We start from the raw sequence: 20,800 nt of genomic DNA on the forward strand, positions 1-20,800 counted from the left end.
CATTAAATTAATCCCTGCTCTTTGCGAGCATCTTTTACCCAAAGGAGTTACAAGTCCTGTCTCGGTTGCCATAGCACAATGCAGCTGACCTCTGAATCACTCACATTCCAGAAAATTACCCCTTACATGTTGCTCTCCACTTTATGTTTTAAACCACACAGCACATCAAGTACCACAAACTTGGCTCCATTTTGATCTCAACAATCTGGTGTGTATTCCTTTCACAAAAGATCCTAGAAATACAGTGTAATAGCTTTGGGATGAATCCATAAGAAGAATTATGTGATAAAGCATTGTATGTATCGTACCCATTCAGAGTGGAATAAGCTTCACTGCAAAGCCGAGGATCTTTGATAAAATTAATTTCTAGCCCAAATACTGAAACCAGTTAAGCGGCATATTAATGAAAAAGTTGAACTTCTTGAGAGAATTTAAGTAAGCAGTGCTCTTGAGAAGTTCAAGTATCCATTGCACATACTGCTTGAATGACAAACAAATATATCAAACAATTCCTAACTGCATCATATCGTCTTTCAGTAGATTTTTCATACTAGCTTATATTGTCACACAACAAAAAAACACGCGTGAATCTTTATTCAACATGACACCTGCACTGGCACAGATAGCACTAAGGAGAAAGGACTGATTTCTTAATTCCATTTTGTTACCTTGCACGTGAAGTATCTCTAGTTCTTGTTAGTACTTCTTACAATCATCTATGGCTGTAGCAATCACCAGTTTTAATACAAATTAATAGCTTTTTTAAGACTATATGGCTTGAAGAAGCATGTGCAATAGGGAGAAGGAAAGCCCATTCCGATTGTGCTATATTAAGATGACACAGACTAATAACAAGTCCATGAGTTTACCCATGCAGAGATCTTACAGAAAATTGCAGAAAATTTAACCACAAACATGTCAAGGGATAGAAAAGTTGAGGCCCTTATGGATACCCGAGCATGCCTGAATTATATATACAAGTTATTTTCCTTACACATGTAATGCATAATCGCATTCTAATATACTGCATATTCATGTTGTTTTATCAGAACCATGTCCAGTTAGAGGCTGTATCAGGTTTTGTTCTAATTAAAATCCAGTAAGAAGCCCCAAAATATTATGAATACTATAAAACAGAGATAAAGTTGTAAGACACATTACCATTAGCGTGCCCTGTCTTTGTACTTAGGAAGCACATTAAAGCTATTAATGTGAATATTCCTGAAATTTTAAACCGAAACTATCCAATTAGAACCCATCCCTATTTTAAATTCAGAGTAATAATATGAAAAAAAAATAGAATTAAAAGGTAGTATGTTTCCCTTATACTAGACAGGATCACTCATTATCTCCAGTGTATGTTAATTACATGAGTAATGCCACACTGCAGCATTGTATTAAATACAAAATACTAAGATTACTCCACACCATGCTATCAGCAATGGAAAAATGCCACCTGCTATCTCACTGCAGAGTAATTCTTTATTAGAATTTGTATGTACTTGAAACAAACTAAATTGAAAACTGTTATGAAGCTGTTTATCTTGCTGGGAAAAAAGGACAGCTTGCAATGCTTTGATAACTCTCCTTTTCTGCACAATATTCGTAGACCTTAAGAAAAAGTCTGCATGAAAAAGCATACCAATAACACAGTGTCTATTCTGAATAGAGATGTGTCTCTCTTCTGACTGACCACACAGATGCATTACACACATTTGAATGTGTACCTCTACACTGAAAAATGTTTTCTATCACATTTGGTGATTATTTTTGTCTTTTGAAATACATAAAAAAATTTAAGTCAGAGGACCACAATGACTGGGTGTATAAGAAGTTGGAATCTTGATCCGTGGTTGTGATACTGTTGCCTAAAAGGCTGTGATTACATCCATAGTTATAGAGACAGAACACTTCCTGGTCTTAACATAGCAGGAAAGAGTTGTTCTCAATAATTATCTCACAGGAGATGAGAAAGTAAGATATCCAATTATATATTAAAGCAATGATTTAATTAAAGGAATTAGAACAATAAGACATTGTTATAGGAAGGCTGGATTAACATCCTCTCTCCATCACAGGGTTTTAGTTAATAATACCAGAGATTTATATTTTACCGCCTGGGAGATGAAATGCAAAGATGCACAAAAATAGTTTGATTAAAAAAACCCCATCCTGTGACAGGGAAGGAAATGCTTTTTAGAAGAATCGCTGACTTTTGCTAAATCATCTGTCTGTTCTAATTGCTTAGAAATGTGTCTACACACAGACTGGCATCAAAATAAGTAATAGTTCAAAACAATGTATTTGCATGAGCACGTAATAGCCTTAAACCTTCTAAGTCATAGAGAGACTCATTTCAAAACAAAACACAACTTACTTTTTAAGCCCCTTTTTCATACAGAAATCCACTTAACAAATGACGATCCATTCATTCTACCAAAACAGACTTTCTCCACCCCTCAAAACAGAAAGTCCAAACCAAAGAAAAATTAAAAACCATTTAATCATTCTGTATTTCAAATCGTTTTAATGTGAAAATATCTAAAAAACTTAGTCTTCCCCGAACATACATCTGGGCATACTTCAACACTGCTAACTGGGAGAAAGCTTTGTAAAAGTTCTAATATATGATTTAAATAAATTTAAGTAGGTAGAGGTGCATATATATACACACACTTTTATATAAAAATATAATATATATATGTGCATACACAAATACATATGTATGTCATGTACATTCCCCCCCCCCGCCCCCAGTTTGTGGGTTTTTTTAAAAATCAAGGCAAATATACCACAACATGTTCTACTACCATTCCTTTGAAAGTCCTATTAAGATTTTGGGGAGGGAAGTATGCAATGAACTAAAAAATATTTGGGTAAACATTGTTAAGTCTAAGTTAAAGAAACTGTTTTCCATACCAGTAATATTTCAAAAAAGGATTTCCAGATGGCAAAATGCGAGTGAATTTTTTTTTTTTTTTTGCAAAGTTCAATAATGAGAGCTATTGTGGACTCCCAATCCCATTCTCTTAATAGAACACCACCACATGCCGCATTTTCAAAGGAAAATGTCTAAAAAGGCATGAATGTAAACATGTTTTATGTCTCTATTTTATATGTGAATGATTTCCTAATCGATTGCCTACTTTTATGAAAGAAAAATTGAGTCATAAACAATGACCCAATGAATGCATTCAGTCATTAATGTGTAAACACTGCAATTTTGCTAAGTCTGCCCTACGTAATACAAGTTTAATCAAAAAATAAACCTCCCTAAACTAAACAAAACCAAAGTTTGCAATAATGCACAGAAAAGGGAAAACCATTTAGCCAACAAAATTTTTTATCATTTTTACAGGTGAGGAAAAGGCAGGAAGAGATTCACTGTTCTGGGTTTTATGATCCTCTCCAGTTTATGGTATACTATTATCAAGGACAACCCAAAGGACAGTATCTCTATCAGACTGAGTTAAAAACCAAAACCAACCAAAGAAAAACAATTTGAAGAGATCAGGTGTAGTCAAAAATAAAATCCAAAAGGGATTAATGTGGAAGGATGGGAGAAAACAGACCAAGTATGTAACAAGAAGTCAAACACCATAGGCCAGAAAAAGTTCAGTCCACCCTTTGGAGTGTGGCTTATGTCTGCATGAAAAGAAGCTCTACTACATGATTTTTTTAAATTTTAAAAAGCAATCAGTATCTCCTTAGCCAGCTGAGAGCTCTCTCAATCTACAAGGAACCTTCACATCAAAAGCCTGATGATGGCCTTCTGCCGTAGAAATCACAGTCGGTGTTTAAGCAGCTGGGAATAAGGCAGGAATAGATAATTTTCTTTCTATAAAGACATCAAAACCCAACAATAACCCAGACGTCCATGTGAATTTCTACTCGTGCTGTTTTTGTACAACGTTCCTTCAAAAAATCCAGTTATCTTATAAATTCTCTTGATAAATCATTTTTATCAGCAAAATCAACATGTATATATGCACATATACTAGCAATTCTAAGCACCCTTCTAATTCTTAAATACCTAACACGTACAGAAACTGGTAGGTTCAAAAGACTATTCAGACACTACAAATCTCATTTTTTTTTTCCTTCGTAGTTTGTCAGTAGTTCCACATCCATCCATAACATGTTGATCCCTCTCTTTAAAAGCCGTGAAAAATACCTCTTGCCAAGACCAAATTTATTCCTTTAATGACTCCAAAACCTCCACCTGCTGTTGCTTCTGCGTTATAAGATCTGTTTCAAGTTTTCACTGTTTCCATTTCAAATCACATAGAAATGATCTCAAAGGCATCAAGCTCCGAGTTAGTTATATCACAGAGTATGGAGGATTCAGAGTCAGGACACAGAGTCCAGTGACGAGGCACAAATAGTACAAAAGAGATGTTAAGAGGTATGCAGGAAGTGAGGTGGGATGAAAGAAATAATGACAAACTGGACTGGGAGGGAAGTATTTCAATTCTCTAGACTAATTTAAAATGTTTCCCTAAGTTTTATACATGACACAGGCAGAATACAAAAAGTTAAAATATTTCAGATTAGAAGATAAGCATTTTGGTCTTCCTAATACAACAGGAGGAAATTCTGACTAAACGCTTCAACGTTTTTCTCACCTGCCGTTATCACTCAGTTAACTAAATATGCCTTGGATCCAGCTTAAATTGCATATAAAATTACTAAGCAAAAGATTAACAATATTCTATCTTAAGGTTAGTTGAGTAATTACTAATTTAACATTTCCTGCCACAGGTGGTGGGATATAACATGACAAAGCAGACTTCAGAAGTGAACTAGAAGAGGCAGCAGCAGTGTCGCATTTCCCAGCCTCAAGCCAGCACACTGTGCGTAGGATTACCCATTTGCCATCTTACGATGTTACTGTTGCACTGACATTCAAGTGTCTAAGAGGAAATAAAGGTACAGATACCAAAAAAAGAACTTTGGCCTGGCTGATACAATGCACAGTTCTAGAAAGAAGTCCGTATAGAGGGAGACCATGTCATATTAATCACATAAGCATCTCTGTAATAACCAGCTAGAAACCTCTGAATTTCCTGTTGAACATGGTGATCCTAAGTTTGGTTCAGAGCTAACCAATTACAATTTCACAAACAAGGGATAATTCATTCCCTAGTTTAAGCTCATTCAGAGAGAGAGATATCAATCTCCTGCCACCTTTGAAGGCCAGCCCTCTTTTCACTTTACCATAGCCTACCACTCACCTTCATGCCAATACCATTATTCCTCCCTGCTTATCTTTCGCTTCCATGGCCTAACCACTGACATTTCTAAGAGCTTGAAGGATGGTAAGACAATGGCATCTTAAAGCAACTTTTCTCAGATCATAGTGCCTTTCTTTTAGCTGAATGATGCATCATGCATGCTTTTTGGGACTTCAGAATACTGACTTCTAATACAAAATTTCAAAAGAAAGAACAGAATTTGTTACCCTGCATTCCAATATCACAGCTCTTTATGTTATGTTGGCAAAAAGAACTTGCTTAAGTTCTAAAGAGAACCAAAAATTCCTTAGTTTTATAATACAACTGGTTTCTGCATATATTTCCACTGCCCTCTACTGTTCAGAATACCAAAGACATTACAGGTTTCTCTTTCGCAAGTGTGACACAAAAATCTAAACAAAATCTTTATTCCTTTTGAGGGAGAAACAGTCAGAGATGACCTGATCGCACAGATTACACAGAGTCTGGTACAAAGCTCTGCCGGTTCTATTTCCCACTCCGCACATGTTCAGCTGGCAGGGTCTTTGTATATTGTGTTAGTAACACTTTGGTTTTTCTTGATGTCCCAAGCAAAACAAACAAATGAAAAACCAAACTCTGCTCTAAGTCTGTTACAACACAGCAGAAAACTCTGAAATGGAGGTGAGGTCATCTACGGCACTTAAGATTTTGCCACTGAAACTTAGGTATCTAAGCACTTCTGAGGAGTCACTCACATCTCTGCCCAACAAAATGGCAGCTCCTTTTCATCTTTCTCTGAGCACAGAGAACAAGCTTTACTTCTACAGTGCTTATTGTGATGGATTTGAGATTTTCCGGTCAATGTAATATAAAATGAACACTGAAGTGAACAATGAAATGAAAGTTATATTCAATGTGTTTAACATTAACAACAGGAAATGGGTGTGCATGTACGGGATGCTGTAAGGACAAGGATCAGCAGAGCTTTGTTTGAGGACTGGTATTTATTCTATCTTTATTTAACCTTCTTCCTTCCCCTTTTCGGAAGATAGGGGAGACTATCAGTCACTGGAATCTAGCAGAGAGTTAAACGTGCTGAAACTTCTTCACAGTTTACTATGAGGTCTGAATCAAATTCAGATCAGTAAGTTACATACTTCTAGTTCTTTCTCGGCCGGAGTTCTTTATTACATGAGTGAACAGCAATCTTTATTATACAATCCCTTCTCAGTCAGAATTTGAAGACTGCTACATAAATTATGCTTTTAATTAACATTTACAATCAATATCTAAGCATTCTAAATTCACCTAGCATATAAATAAAAACTAAGATGCAACTTAAAAGAGTCCATACACTATTTAGATTCATGTTCTATTCTTCTCACAAACACTTTTCAGCTGGGATCTGTCAGATCCAATTCGTTGTGCCCCCAAGTAATATCATCAGTCAGCATGCAAACAGTCCCTGGATTCCTTTGCCTTTGGCAAGCTGACGTGATGAAGTTGCAGCTCCTGGCCTTGTACATTTGTGTTGAGGGAGTTTATTATAGGTCTAGCTGTAAAAGCAGGAATAATCAAAAGTTAGGCTATTTTAATACTCTAACTCTGCCGTTAAAGGTTTTGTGCACTTGAAGGCATGGGGAGTTGCTCTGACTAGACAGCAATGACCTGTACTTGCTGCTGTTGACCATTTAATCACAGCCATCAACCACCACTTCTGGTTCCAAAACTGCTTCATCTGTGTAAGAGGTATGACTTTTTTTTCTTGGAACAAAAATCACAATGACATTTTCTCACTTGAAAAGCAGATTCATTCAAATGACACTATTATTATTTTTATTACATTATTTATTTTTTAGGTTTGGGATTTTTATTGTTTGTTTTTAAGAATCTCAGGAGTCTAACGGAGCTTCTCATTGTAAAAGAGAGCTTGGATTGCTTACGCTGTGCACAGCACCGGAACCACATACAGCAGAATGAAATAAGTTTCCATAAACCAGGTCTCCATGTGGCATTCAATTGGCCTACATTTGAATAAACTGCAGTCATCCCTTATTGTTCTAACAGTCTACTGTTAGTCTGCTTTCCCCCAGTCTCCTGCATTCAGCATCATTATGCTTCTGTACCTTTAAAACCACAGACAGGTTCCTGCATATGGCTTTTGATCTAAGCACCTCAAGTGCTGCTCTTCAGCATCACACAGAATAGATAAAATGGCTGCACCCAAAATGGATTTTTCTGCAGATAAAACAATACTCCTTTTACTAAAATTACATGTTGTTATGCCTATTTTGAAGTTCACTACATATAAACACACAAACACTTTAGCTCCATTTTTCAGGAAACAAGGCTTATATGGTATTGGTGGCTATCCCTATGATTCCTGATTCTTGAGTCTTTTTTTTTTTTTTAAAACTTGCTACCAAGTTTCAACAAAAATTGACAAAGGGAGAAAGACTTCAATCATTTTGGACAAAGCACACAGAACAGGAGACAGAATTTGCACCCAACTTAAAAGATTTCAATGTGAGCTCAGCAATATTACTAGACACCAAACAGTCTGTGTGATTTTACGTCACAGACAAACACGCATCTCCATGGTGTTTCATGAAAACCATGGCATTTATTAGATTTCTTCCGCTACAAGTTTTCAAGTGAATGATATCTAAAATACATACCCACAGCAAATATGCTTTTTAAGTACATCCAAAAAGACCACCAATTTAACAGTATGGCAGTTAGTAGTCACCAATCTCCTTCTTAAGCTATTTAATAAAAAACTGAGAATTCAAATGCATAACATTATACTAATTTTCATTAGTTGAATAACTCTTCATTTCTCTGACAGTCTTAATAAACTTTCTGAGCCTGTTGCAATTTTGATTTACCTTAAACATTATTTAAGTCAGAACTGCATAAAGCATTCCAGATAACATCTTAAAAACATTCTGTGCAATGAATTTATCACTGACCATCTCTCTCACTATTGAAAATTGTCACAGGGAATGTAAGAAAAAAAAAATATATATATATACACGCCCCAATTAACAATCCAGTCTTAAGCTTCAGGATACTTAAGCCACATTCTCCACAGCAAATCCAAGAGCATATAGGCCCTTGAACACATCCCTGACTTGCTTGCCTCGCACTACAGGCCCCCACCTTTATCACATGTTTCTAAGAACGGCTTTATTCAATATATACCCAAATATTTTGAAATAACTTTGCTTTTTAAATAAGAGGAAGCTCTCCAGTGTACCAGTGAGTGGAAGGATGCTACAAACTGGGACTAGAGCTGCAAAGTTAAGAGAACAAATTTGTGCACTTGTGACCCTAATGTGCTACTCTTATTTACATATGAACGGCCCAAAACCAAAATCCCACACAAATCATCAAGAACAATCAAGTATTAAATGCTAACCATTGCAACATGTAAAACTGGTCAATGTGTATAATGCATGTCTTTCTGAATTTGCTGAAAAGTTTGAAGTGACAGATTTTATAACATAATTGTATACTCTGTTCTACTGCTCAATTAACATTACAATCTGGAAGTGTTTCCCCCCAAAATATTTAACCTAAATCTCCCTTACTATGAAATAAGCCCACTTATTCCTTTGCTACCCTTAGCAAATACAGAGAACAAGTACCAACTTTGTAATTGTTCCCCCACACTCAGAGACAAATGTATACTTGCACCTCATATCAAGCCTTATTATTCTACACACAACATGCGCTAAATCTTTAAGACTTTCTTCATAGGCCATATTTTCTACAATTATTATCAACCTTGCTACTTTTCTGTCCACATCTTTCCAAAGTGCAATGTCTAAAACTGCACCCAGTTTTCCAGGTGATACCACATACACATGCTGCAGAGCAGAATCATTATGCACTGTAAATACACTGTAAATAGGATCTGTTACAGCTTTCACTTTGACAATGGATAGACTTATGCATATAGCTATAATGTTCCCATTTAAACCCTAGCATCAGCCAAAACCCTCATTTTCACACTAGGAGACAGAGGCAGAGATGTTTACACATGTATGAGAAAAAAGCAAAACCAAAACCATAAAACCACCATCCTGCAGCAATAAACTACCAATACATAGAGAAAAATAAACCGTCATCCATCCCATTGGGAATATCAGAGTATATTATCTAAACTTTCAACAAATTTATTTCCTTACAAAAGGAAATGTTCCTGCTAAGCAACATTTTGGTTTCATTAATACCCAATTTTAAATCCTGGCATGCTTGGAAGCAGTATCTGTGCAACTTCAACTTACTACAATGCCACACACACAAACAATAAAAGTAACACGATCTCGAATTTACACATACCTGATGATGCACAAAAAAGCAACACCACACCATGAGGTACTTTGTATTGTACTGAAATTTTAGGTTTCTTAATCTTCGGCGTGACAGTGAAAAGTCTTTGCTACAAAGGAGTCCCTATGTCTCTCCTTCAGTTTTCAGCAGGAACTCCTCCCTGTGCAGCCACACAGTTTGCTCTCGCTTCCTGTCATGCCGTGTACTAGAAGTGTCAGAAGCTGTGTGATATGCTTTATTGTCTCTACCTCTTTTGTGGTTTTTCCTCATAGATTGCTTCAAATAATATTTGAAACAGAGAGAAGTGTTTTAAAAATTGCCAACAAGTGAATGGTACCAGTATGGTAAAGGTAAAGATATCATCAACATGTTTTTAAAGTAATAAGTAGGTCTTTGAGAGTCAGCAACTGAAACACAGTCCATCTCCTACCTGTGCAATTCTCAGTCTTGAACAGCAGCAATGAGCTTTAAACTTGAGGGCAGACAACTATCTCCAAATGAAGATGCCTCAGAAAACAACACTGTTGGTAGACACTGGGTAGAACTTTTAAAAATTTAGTTCACTGAAAACTTACAGTATTTTAGAAATTAAGGGATCTGCTAAGCAGGAGTTCCTAAATTAACAGAGGCGTAATAGCAAGAACTTAGCACAGAACATTTTAGAATCAGTCCAGAATCAAGACCCAAAGATGAGCTTGGCAGAGTGCCCAAATTTTGCATATGAGAATGTGTCAAGGAAGTGCAAAGTTCAGTTTTATCCCTGGTAGTTTGACATAAACGATGAAAGAAATCCCATTTTTGCTGATTCATCACCAATCTATATAAGCAAGGCTTCAGCAACTGCATCGTATGAAACCCAGTGAATCTTCATTTCACTGGAGTTTGGAAAGCTGTATACCTTAAGCATCAAGAAAGCATTCAACTTAAAGTTATTGCTGCCTTAAAAATACTAAATAATACTGTTGCTACCTCAGTGGCATAAAATTTCCCAGCTCACTTGAAATTTCAGAACTATGGATCTCCTCCTGCAAGGACTCCCTAGACGCATACACACCAACCATCAATGTGATTGAGAACTTTAAGTCAGTAAACTTACAGGATTAGCTTCCAGACTCGTAATTCAAACTGCAAAATATAATGCTTCTTTGAGAGCTCTTACATTTTCATGCCAAATCATTCTTTGGACAAGAACAACAGAGAGACTGACCTGCTAGTAATGAGAGTCTTCAGTGGTCTGTCTCAAACTGCCACCTAGGTCACTAGCGCTTTCTAGTACATGTTTTCCTTTAATATATACTCAGCTAATTGCCTCATTTGGCCATCACATCAAGTTACATTACTTCAAGGTAAGAAAAGCTAAGTTTCATGAGGTGCTCATCTGCAAGTTGTCAAAATACATAACTTCCCATACATTATATGAAAATTTATATTTGCATATGATTCATATATACCAGTTTCAATGTGCATTTGAGCAACCCTCTTAAAAATCTAGATATACATAGATATCAACCTCCCTTAGCCAAAGTTGGCTAGAAAACAATGCAGAATATTGACCCTGAAAACCGGAATCCGTAATCATCACAAGTGATTGAAACACAGTGTTTTATATGGCAAGTGAAAATGAGTGATCTCAAATGGCTTTCCTTCATCTTTCCTGCATCACAAACTGAATTAACTATTTTGGGCAAGTGAAACTTGTCCTCAGAAACTAGTAAAAAGGAACTATTGAGAGATATATGAGATTTGGTTATTTTTTAAAGCATATGTGGACTCTAATGTAAAGAACAAGTGCAAACACAGGGAAAAGTAAAATCCTGAAACTTTTCTGATCCTTTGCACACACACCGCAAATCCACAGCAAAAAGTTTGAGTGCTTACCTTTTAAAACATTTTCTATACATTTGTAAGATAGGGCATTCTTGGTTTTAGAAGACTTATTCATTAGTCATATCAGAAGACTGAATATGCTCCTACTACTACTCCAAAGAGACTTTTCGTTTGGTTAAGACTTCAGTAATAATTGTTCAGGCAAGTATCCATAATGGACAAAGAGAAACAGCTGAATGTATTAGTCAACTGTTTCATTTTAATATACAAAAAAAAAATTCTAATTTTCCGTATACTAAACATAAGATGAATACATTTTTGTATGGACACACACCAAAATAATTACTTCACATACCCTCCATCCTTACACCTCACTCTTGATCTGTCCCTATCCTATTCAATCTTTTGTGACTTGCTCAGATCTACCAACAGAGTTGTGTTCTGCAAAATTCTGCATACTTCCAGCAGGCAAGAAGGTCAAGACAAATTTGAATTTGGGTAGCAAGACAACAGCAATTCGAACTTCATTTTTTAAGAAAACAGGTCCTTAGTGAGCTGCTGCAATCTTCCATCAGTTCAAAACTCAATCAAAATAAGAAGTTTCTGCTGAGCTTGGTGGAAGAAGGTAAAAGGTGAGCCCGATACCAGTCAGCAACCAATTCCTTTGACGACAAAAGCCATAGCATCTCTCTGCAGACAGAAAAATACTAATGGAAGGAATCTTTAGGAAGCAGACGTTTTAGGCCAAGACTTTAAAAAATTACTCGAGTATTTCCCTTTTGGGGTACTGTAAATGCTGTTGGCCTCTCTTCCCTACCTGAAGACGAGCTAAAACCAAATCTAGACGCCTTCTTTTCACACCCTTCTAGCAGAACGCAGTTTATTTTTCAAAGGAGATCCATATAAATTCTATATATAAGCCTGCAATTTTTTTTCAAGGATTCTTTCCTTTCCTCTCTATTAACTCAAGCTGTCATTAGATCTAAGTTATTTCTTAAACAATCTTTCACCCCATCACAGGAAACCCTAATATTTTGCCATCAGAATTTGGTAATCCCTTACCCAGGCTCAAATATCAGAGTGCAAGTTTGTGAGGTGTTCTGGTTTTCATAGGTCTTAAATTGCACCAAAGATGAAGTTAGGTAGGCAGGCATTTTTCGATCAGATTTCCTGGTAACATTCGGATTTCCGTATTCCATTTCCTGGAGACCACAACATGCAAACACTTTAACTTGCTATGCTTCTTTATATTCGCACTTGCGCAATTTCTTAGGCCACCTATAACCTTCTGTCTCAGTAACCATTGGAATTTAAGAAGCCTAAAGGCAGATACCACAAATTTCAGCCTACTGTCAGGCACAAGATCGGCCAACCAGACTTTTTCTCATCAATCTAGTAAACAATGTTTAAAACAGTCTGCCCCCCTACCTGTATCAATCAACACAGATTAACAGAATGGCAAAAACTGCTCTCTAACCTCTGAGTAAATAAAACATGGTGTTTGTGTTTTTTTCCTGCAGCTTTGAAACAGTCAGCTCCAAGGTACTCTGCACTTTGTTGACAGCAACATCAACAGCATCCAGCTGAAAGAACGTGCAGCTTGAACTTACATATATTGTAAACACCCACAAAAGTACCAAGGAAGGAAATTTAAGACATCATATCTAGATTCCAGGCAACAACTGCCTCAAAAGATTGAGATCAAGAAATCGTAATTGACAAACTCAAACTACATAAATATATGAAAGCTGTTCATTCAGTGTCTGTACAGCTATAGCACTGCTGCTGAATCCAATGCAATAACAAAACATGAAATGAAACAAGATAGCACCATAAACACAGGCTCAAATAGCCAGACATATCCACAAAACTGTGGGTAAAAGGAATTAAATATTACTATAACTGTGGTTTACAGGAACAGGGAATGAGCATGGGGTATTAATGATTTAAATTCAAAAAATATCTGACAACACTTTTCTGCCTTAATATTCTAACTTGTAAAATGCCTAAAGCACAGGGGTGGCATAAGGTTAAAGACTGTTAAATGTTTATACAACAAGCACATGATAAATCTTTATTCAGGCAGTATACAGTCAGTTTCCAAGTACCTCATGCTGGCTGATCTTGTCAAAATGATAGCAAAGTGCAAGCAAAACTACCTAAGCAGTTTCACTGTTGTTTTCTTCTCTATAGTTCTTAAAAGTAAGGAAATCGGAAAAAAAAGTAAAACACAATCATTCTTTCAGGGCAGTATCCTACTGCTGTAACTAAGATTTTGAACTGTACAACTAAGGTGAACATACACATCTGAAGTACTGGGGTAGGAAGACAAGTAACATTCCCTTTTTCCCTTCCTGAAGCCTAAGCAAGTTAAATGCAGATTCACATGCAGCCACCAGACCATTCAAAAAAACCTGCAGCTATCTCCCTCTTTTCAGAAACTGGGCTGACTTCAAACTTTGTGTAGCAGTCAACCCAGAGGAAAGCATCCAGAAGGTTGGCATTTGATACACATTTACTATCGGATATTAAATTAAAAAAAAATTATTAAAAAAATCCTGTCCCTCAGAAGAAAGATATCAACAAACTTAAATATTCCTTTACCAAAAAAAAAAAACCCAAACCAAAAAACAACATACAAACAAAAAAACCCACCCAAAACAACCCCTCCAAACTTCTGAAGCTTTAATCCATTTCAGTAGGTGACAGTGGCATGAGGAAAGCAACTTACTAGGAGAATTAAGCTATAAGGCAGCTCAAGTTTTTGTGCAAATAACAGAGGTTCTGCACTCTTGAACAAAATATTATGACAAGACAATAAAAGGTCATGAGAATTTAATTAAACAGGAGAATATGCAAAAGCTTGCATGACAGTAATCCTAAAGAGATGACAAACTGATTTTGGTCCTGCTTTTGTCCACCCTACAAGATACTTTTAGAGTACATACCAAGGTCACTTCTTGGACTGTGTTTGACTGTATTTTATGTAACTGAAATTCCTGGCTTAACACGCCATAGGCTTGAACACTGGCCTCTATCTAAGTGGCATTTGCTAGGAAGCGGCCTGGCTGTGTCAACGGATTCCTAATTCTGTAGTTACAATGAAGCAGAGATCCAGGGGCTTGACCTGACTCATTCAAAGAGCTGGGAGAGATGCTCACTAGTAGCAAATTCTCTGCAAGACTTCCAAATTTGCCCAACCTACCTCCCATCATACAAACTATCTTGAATTTGTCATTTCTCACATATACACCCAAAGATAGCGATTTGGAGAACTCTGAGATTATACTTCCCAGAATGTGAAAGATTTTCATGAGTTTCTGAAGGTATCAGAGTTGTGAGAATCATTTTTATTATTGCTTATATGACTCTAGTAGCCCAGAAGCAAGTGTCACACCAAACTGCACCAGTCACCGCCCAACTGAGCACACTCAAAATGCTGCAATTCTCCTCTTCCATCTTCTTCTAGGGTCCTTCCAGTCAGGGCACGCAATCTAATCTTCTTATGATTGGTATAACTGCCCTCATTTTACGACTTTTTCACAAGACCACTGGTTTGCTTTGGACTGGAAGCATCTGAGAGGACACAAATTTAGACTGCTTCTTTTGAGGATATTTAAGATTGTGAACCACTGAAAACTTGAAACAGTGCTTGGAAAAGAAATAAGCTTTCCAAATTCAGTGGGGAGCCTGCTGGCACATAAACAGATTTAATCTGTTTTCTCATTTTACATTTTGAGTATTTTAAGGACACTAAATTTAACTCTCTCTGAAAAGCTTTACAAACTAACCACAACCTAGAGAGAGACAGCACCAGTGTACAATTTTTGAATCAAAACCAATATAATCAATATTTTTAAATGCGCATTTTATGGAGTTTTAGAATGTTACCTCAAATCATGTTAGAATCATATCATATGCAATGCTTCATAGATCTTGAATTAGATTTAATATCCCATTTCAAAACATGTAGCAGAACCCAGAAATTATGAAATCTGTCATCATGAGTGGAATTTAAGAGCTTCAACAGACCTGAATTTTCTTTAAAAATTTAATTTACTATTATTTAAGAAATGTTACAGTATGTTCTTAGAAAATTTTAGATTATAAATTCTTTAGAGAAACAATAGTTTATTATTATGTTTACATGATATCTAGCAAAATGGAGACCTTGTTTTCTGGTTGCTACTGTAACAACAAAATGCGTTTCCAGGCTGCTATAAGTAAAAGACACCATCATATTGCTCTTATTATGCATTTGTGTCAGATTTTAAAAGATGGCCATAATTTTTAATTGCTGTGTGCTTTTCTAACCACAGAAAATAGCATTAGCTTTCAAGAAGAATCTTGTTCTTATGTTTAGTTTAAAAATAATTAGGACTCCTTCTAAGACTGAGATGTCTCAGAGCAAAGCTGGCTGTAAAAGCACTTTTACGTTTGGGATGAACAGCAGGCTTCATACAGAGTACCAACAAACCCACTCAAAACTCTTCTTCCAGTTGAAAACATCAGAGGGAATTCAAATTTCCTGTTCTTTTTCCATCAGCTCCTGAGGACTGTTTATAAGCTCTTTCAGAAGTCTTTAGAAGGCTTTCCTTCTCTCTTGGTCCTTAATAGATTTTGTTTAGCTTTCTGTCACAAGTACAACTTGACAACCTAAATCAGAACCTGTGGAACTGGAGATGGAAAGGCAGATGTTTGAATAAAACCTCTAGTACAGCACAGAGGATTTCCCAAATGTTTCTGCAAATGATGCTTTTGCAACCTTTTCCAAATGTGTAGCCCTTTTATTTACTCTTTATTTAAAACTTACTCCACAGTTTTAAACAGTACTATCTAAGCACTGCCAAATTGGAAACTTATACAATCAGCTTAGACTGACCAGTGAGTTTCTACAGCATGAGCACTAGGAAATCAGACAACAGACCACCACAATGATTTGGTAAAAGAGTAAAGAATAACATTAATAACATAACTTTCTAACAGGTTGTAATAACACCAAGTTCTACTGCAAACATCATGGCTAATAAAAACAAACAAAAAAGCAATTAAAGTCCATGCATACAACCATTCAAGTCCACTAGTCTTTTTAAAATAAAATTACTAATCTGAAATAGCATGGCATCAATAAAATACCAATATGTAGTTCAAAATTGTTTCCAAAATTCTGGTTTCTCAGACCAAGTGACATCAAGTTCATCTAGACAACAGCATCACCCTGTTAACCATTACAAGTTTCTGAAACAAAGTCATAGGAAACAGTAATTTCACATTATGTGTTCCCAAAGAGCAGCCACTGATGGAATGGGGGGAAACAAATACAAAGAAATGGGCAGAGTTTGGTTTGAGTTGAATTGAACAGGGGTCAAGTTCATCTGCTGTTGAACAAAGAAAAGAACAGTAAATGACAGCAGGAGTACAAGGTAACACCCAATCTATGATTAAAGACAGGAAATCTGCTATATAACAGAACATCAAACTTAGCCTAAGAGAACGACAATTGGACCTATCTGCTTTATCACATGTTGCTTCGAGCTCAGTATTGTTTGTATGTGCAAAATAGCTGGCATGATAGGTTTATAGCATATACAGAATATTTCTACTATAAATAACAAACCACACCCGGAACAAAAATAAACTTGTTACAAAGCACTTACAAAGATCCATAAAATAAAGCCCTACAATGTTAACAGAATGACTGCATAAAGCATTTTTCATGAAAATACCTATTCTGTGAGAAGATACCACGAAATTATAAGAAAACCTTCCAAATGGGGGATATCACAGTATTTTCATTATCAGAAAAACTCAAAATATTAATTGAATAACTAAGCTTTAATAAACAGAATACCTACCCTTTACAATACAAATAATGATGGAAAAGTCTTGCAGATGTAAAAGCCTATGACAGTTTCTTCATTTCAAGAATGCATTAGTCAAGTGCTCTATAAGCATGCCTCAAAATTCTTGTCCCAAGAAACATATAATCTAAAGTGTATTTTATGTAACTAGCATGTAATTAACTAGAAAGTAGCCCTGTAAGCTAGGTAATTGGACAGGTTTAATAGCTATGTACTTAACTCATAGATGATTTTAGATGTAAAAACTGTGACAGTTTCATAAAACAGCTACTGAATTGAGTTAATGAAAACATTGCAAACTCCTAAGCATTACAGCACTCTCTAGATAGCATAAGCAATAACAGCTCATAAAACATGCACAGGTTTTTCTACCCGAGTCCCAAACTACAAGAAACCTGGCAAAGTCTAAAGGCCAGCCTGCATCATTCTGCTTAATAACTAACTCATTTATAAGTAACTCATTAGATGACTCTCCAGCACACGTTCAACTACTACTGTATGTGAAGAACCTTATAATTTACACTACCCATTGATTCTACAAAAAGATACAGCCATTTATCACAGACCTAAGAACGAATATATCAACAAATCATGTTGTGCTGGAATTTCAAATCAAACATTCCGACATAACTAACCTAACATCACACATTGTGGATAGAAATTATCACGGTAGTTAAACCATGCTGAGTCATCACATCAGTTTGGAATAATACATTCTTCAATTCTTCAAAATTGTCTAACTGGTCACACTGAATTGCTTTTTCAATTCAGTGTATACATTAAGAATATAACAATTCTGATGTGTGTTTTGGAACTGCAGATGGAATTGACTGCTATCCAGTTACGCAAAAGCCACACAATGAATTTCTGATAGCATCTCTATTCGTTTGCCAACATAAACCTTGCTGTTCCAAGAGAAATTAGTCTTGTGACTAACCAACAACAGTTCCAATGGTTTGTTCAAAACCAAAACCAATAATAAGCTGAAACATTTAAAACTCCGCCCATAGATTAAGCAAGGAGACATCAAAACCAGCTCTTTTACAAATAAAAATCAGTGTCCAGGCTGTCTACTTGCTACAGTTCATAAGCTCTAATATTCTGAACTACAAATTGTGTATCACGGAAGGGAATTTTTAACACTCCTATTGCCCCCTGCACTGGTGCTATCAACAGTCTCAAGTAAAGTTTCCCTGCTCCTCCAATGCTCCAAAGAAAGATCTGCAAGGCTACAAAGAAACTAAGCTTCTACTAAGCTCATTATACAGGCTCTATGTTTACAGCATCCATCTTCTAATACATTAAAGCAGAAAGACTTACAGAATTGCTTCTTACCACTTCTAATACCAGGTATAAGAGACAGCACCTCCACAAAGGCAGAATAAAACCAAGCCTGAACAAAGACAGTAAAAGAGAAGTAGTGCTGAGGCAATTACACTCTGAAATGGAAGAGCTTGCAACCCACTGGAAGAAGAAAGAGGAGGAGATCTAAAAGGAACAAGTGGAGTGCAAGAATACATCATCTGTTAGAAAGGAGAAAAAGGAATACGGAATTTGTACTTTTTCTTTTCAGCGAGATAGGGGAATGAGATGGGTCAGGGATCAAGCATCCAACAAGCATCTCTTTAACCTACTGCAGGAGGTGAGAAGAAACAGGACTCTCCACAGAGGGAAATGGATGAGCATACAGTACCAGAGCAGGCATGGGAGAGCAGGGATGCCAGCAGGCCTCCCCCACATGGAGGAGTCTTTCCATGACACAAGACACTAGCTTCTGACTCTTAAGTCATAATAGGTATAATTATTCCACTCACAGCTATGCTTTCAATTCTGCAAAGTAAACTTTTTTTCCCCCTCTACAGAGGAAGCTATTTAAATTGTGCATACAAAATACAAGTACATTAACATAACAGAAAACCACATGTGCGTTTTAATGTATATGATAACTTGTGTTTTAAAATCATGTTGGTCATACTATGAGATAATGGTGTTTAAGCACATTTGATCTAGAGATATTAGTGCATAATTTTGCTTCAGCAAATGAAGACCTGTCTGACAGCACTTCTAATAAGTGTCTGTTACGGGTAACATCATTGCTTAAGCAAATGAGTATCAGCAGATACAGACATTAAGTAAAACCAGTCAAAATCCAGCAAAGGTATAGAGGTGCTTTCTGTGGTAGTATGTAATCATGTAATTTATGTAATTAATCATCAAGTTCAAGCTAGGAAAGAACTTCTCCCTCAGCAACTTTAATCTTGTTTAGATTCACGCAGCCTGAAAGGAATAACTGAGGTCTGCCAGCCTGCACAAAATAAACATACTGTTTCATAAATACTGTCTGAAGAGCACAGAATTCTTCCCATCTGGCATGAAAGACACCTTTTTCCCCACAAACACACTTGCAGAAAACTAGCAAAGAAACCACTTACATATCTAAAATTGACCTTCAGCACAGTTAGCACATTTTTATGTGAGGCTTCTCATAAATTAGATCAGCCTTCCTCACAGGTGACCACATCTGCAGCTTGGTTAGTTAAAAGCTTTTGCACAACTAGAAAGGAAACAGAAAAGGAGGAAATAGGAAGAAGCCTAGTTGCAGTAAATTATCTTCAATGTTCAGGCAACTGCACACCAAACACAGGCCTCAAAATATTTCAAGTAGAAAATGTTGGTTCAGATTTTGCTATTTATTTATTTTTAGCACTGAAGTTCTTCAGCCAAATTTGGTGTGTAGGGGGAAAAAGTAGAGAAACCATCATAGTGGTTCAGACGTTTGTTTAAAATATGCAGGAAATTATGCTAGCTCGTTACGGAACAGTAGAGAGTAATATCAACTATAAGCAAAGACAAAATCCTCTTTAGTTATGCCTACAACCCCAATATTCTTCATTAATCAGGTAACCACTTTTCTTTCGATTGAATTTCAGTAACAGGAGCCCACCATGCACATAACTTAAGCAGTCTAGAAAATTCTCCTGCTGGAAAAAATGGAAAGTGGGTGATTTTTAAAGGAGCAGAGGGGAGACAGAAAAAGAAGCTGAAATCTGAAACTCCTCAGGAGAGATTCTTAGTCTTCTTGAATTCAGAACTTTCTTATAAATAAGCCTGACTACTCTTACTATTGAAAAAAGATAGCACGCAAGTGTGTAACTCAAGACCGTATCATAACTAGCAAACAACCTCAGAAGCTTTAATCCTGACATCTTCTAACTGCACGTGCATGACTGTAAAAACGTAATCCTCATTTGATGGGATGTTTTATTAAATAAAACCATTTCCCACTCTACATGGCAACATAACACATTATTTCCATAGACACTAGGAGTAGCATATTAAACTGCTCTCTCTAATGTATAGGTACCAAACAGTGGTGCTGAGGAAAGCCGCCTATCTGCATCAAGGTTTTAAGGGAAGGGTGGCAGGGAGAAGAGAAGAAAAAGAATGAGAGTTAATGGCAACCAGAAGAGAGAACAAAAATAGGATTAATACCAATCTCTGTGCTAATATCTGTGCTGTTCTTTTCTTTATATACATTATTGACCTGCCTCTGAATTG

The sequence above is a fragment of the Gavia stellata genome, chromosome 12 (genome assembly GCF_030936135.1).
Source record: "Gavia stellata isolate bGavSte3 chromosome 12, bGavSte3.hap2, whole genome shotgun sequence".
Classification (NCBI taxonomy): domain Eukaryota; kingdom Metazoa; phylum Chordata; class Aves; order Gaviiformes; family Gaviidae; genus Gavia; species Gavia stellata.